This window comes from Penaeus japonicus, unplaced genomic scaffold (genome assembly GCF_977035675.1).
Source record: "Penaeus japonicus unplaced genomic scaffold, GWHDUDI00000001_assembly GWHDUDI00000002, whole genome shotgun sequence".
Taxonomy (NCBI): domain Eukaryota; kingdom Metazoa; phylum Arthropoda; class Malacostraca; order Decapoda; family Penaeidae; genus Penaeus; species Penaeus japonicus.
Genome location: NW_028234404.1, coordinates 3,172,643 through 3,175,142, shown reverse-complemented (window position 1 = coordinate 3,175,142; position 2,500 = coordinate 3,172,643). Strand labels below are relative to the sequence as shown.

General features: G+C 36.4%; 1 protein-coding gene across 2 annotated transcripts in view; it reads left to right on the top strand.

The window, feature by feature from the left end:
* Nucleotides 1-2,500, top strand: part of Nup35 (nucleoporin 35) — an 11,950-nt gene that overhangs the window by 224 nt on the left and 9,226 nt on the right. The window lies entirely within an intron of this gene.

The window sequence follows — 2,500 nt, the reverse complement described above, 5'->3', positions numbered from 1 at the left end:
TTTGTATTTTTTATCTTTTTTTTGGGATGGTCGGCTTAATTTTATTTCGCCAACCTTTATTTTATAAGTCATTGCTTGCTACTTTTCTTTTAGTTTTGACACGGGATATGCGTGTATTGTGAAGATGAATGAACTTAGATGAGCAATTTGTTAGTTATTGAACTCGAGACCCTAGACTTATTCCCGTGACTATTTTGATGTAGGTTTATCTGTCTTAATAAGTAGAAAAGTAGTTCAATTTACCAGTAGTTCTTATCAAGCGGTGCTGTAGGTGGATTCCAGTTGATGTCACTTTATTTATATTTTTTAATGACTTAATGACAGGAGCTGGCGAGCTACTTTGTCACTGAGGCTCGCGGGATGAAATGCCAGACTGGAAACTTTTTTTGTTGTACGCAGGCAATAACTTGCGACTTAACTGTGCTGTCTTGCAAGTTGTCTGTGCGAATGTCCGTCGTCGCTTCATTATCTCTCCTATCCGCACCATTTTGCTCTTGGGTGCGTACTTGGCCGCTCATATGCAATTCATCTTTGACCACTTGTCTGTGCAATTAAGACCACTTGTCTGGGCAATTAACATAGTTTCCAGTCTGGCAGAAATGTTCCTTCTCTGAATATTACATGCACTGAAATGGTAAAAATAATGCTTACACTTCTAGACTCCTATACATCCTAGTACTACACCTAACAGTCCCGTGACACAGTTTCACTATATTAGTAGAGGAATTGCCCTTTTAAGTCAGCATAGTGATACGTATCAAAAGATGTGTTTCTTGTGGTTCAGGGGCCATTGCTACGCTGCCTCCATTTAAAGATGAATGTTTTCAATTTTTTCTGTGCTTGAATTTTTGTCATGCACTATCTGAAGTAATAATAGATGTTTCCTGGTAGTTGGCTTCATAGAGATGGAATAGAAACATATTTTAGATTGTATGGTAAATCAATTCAACTAATTTGATTTCTTTTGCTAAAGTTTTTCAGAATTCTATTGATCTCCCTAATTTTTGTACAATTGCCAAAGTCCACATTAGATTAACCTTGTATCTACAGTAGAAAAAGCAAGGAAATAAAATGGTGCAATGACAATATTGGTAAAATTAAATATAGATAAAATAAAGAAGGTACCATAGACTTGACATCTGACATCTGACTGGCAAAACGGAGCTCATAGAGGTCACAGTTTTATCGCTGTTATTATATCTCTTTCTCTTGTGTGCAGAGTATGAGCCATTTTGGCCATATGTAGCAATTTTATTGGTTGCACTGAGTAGTATTGTTATATTTGGTTGAGCAGATATCAATATATACCAGTTTTGAAGGGTTATGTACCAATTTTACCCTGCAATTTCCCTGGGATACTTTATGCTCTCCTAAAACCCCTTTGAATGCACAGTAGACATCACAAGGAATCAATTGACGCTGCTTTTGGTGGGTTTTATGACCAAGACAGATTACAGAAAATTACCAACCATTCTATTCTTGGAGTATGCACAGACCAGGAATCATATGACCATCTGAGAGTATAAGCTTTGATTTATACCATTTCTGATTATCTGACAATGCAGTGTAGTAATTAGGGCAAGAAAACATTTGAAGAAATACCAAAAGGTTGCCTTCTTCTCCATCTCTCTTTTCTTCCTGTTAGGGATGGTTATTATTTTTTTTATTTTTTTTTTTATTAATTTTTTTTTTTTTTTTACAAAGGTTATAAAAAAGTTGCTTCTTGTCCTCTGATTGCAATATTGAGTCTGTCAGGTAGCACATATAGGTCTCATGGGCTTGTATATTGATTATCAAGTGATGTATCAATCCAAGCTTTGTTTTTTCGAATAGATATAGGGGAGACCTTTTGTGACAGATCCTATATTATAAAGATTACATTCTGTAAAAGTCCTTTCATTTTAATTTTCTAGAGGTGTAAAAATCATGGAACTTTTTCTAGATGACAGAAGTTTATGAAAAAATTCTAGAAAATAGTGGAAACCAAAATACATCTAAAGAGGCCTACTATCTAATTCTGTACAGTATGTTTCTCATTCTTCTGTGCACTGTGCAACTAAAATTTTAATGAACTGTAGTTCATGAAGTTTAGATTTAGATTGATCTTTTCAATTTCTCTATCCTTTAGGTCTCTCTCTCTCTCTCTCTCTCTCTCTCTCTCTCTCTCTCTCTCTCTCTCTCTCTCTCTCTCTCTCTCTCTCTCTCTCTCTCTCTCTCTCTCTCTCTCTCTCTCTCTCTCTCTCTCTCTCTCTCTCTCTCTCTCTCTCTCTCTCTCTCTCTCTCTCTCTCTCTCTCTCTCTCTCTCTCTCTCTCTCTCTGTGAAAGTGGGAGGGAGAAGATCAGTCATTTTCTTTTGCTACAGTTACTTATACTCAGCCTATTGATGTCACTCTTACTTGCAGCCAATGAGGCACGGTCGGGGCATGGACTGTCATAAATTGCCTCCTGTGATCTGTGATATTTTGCCTTGTTTACATCTGCTTTTATTACCCATTATTAC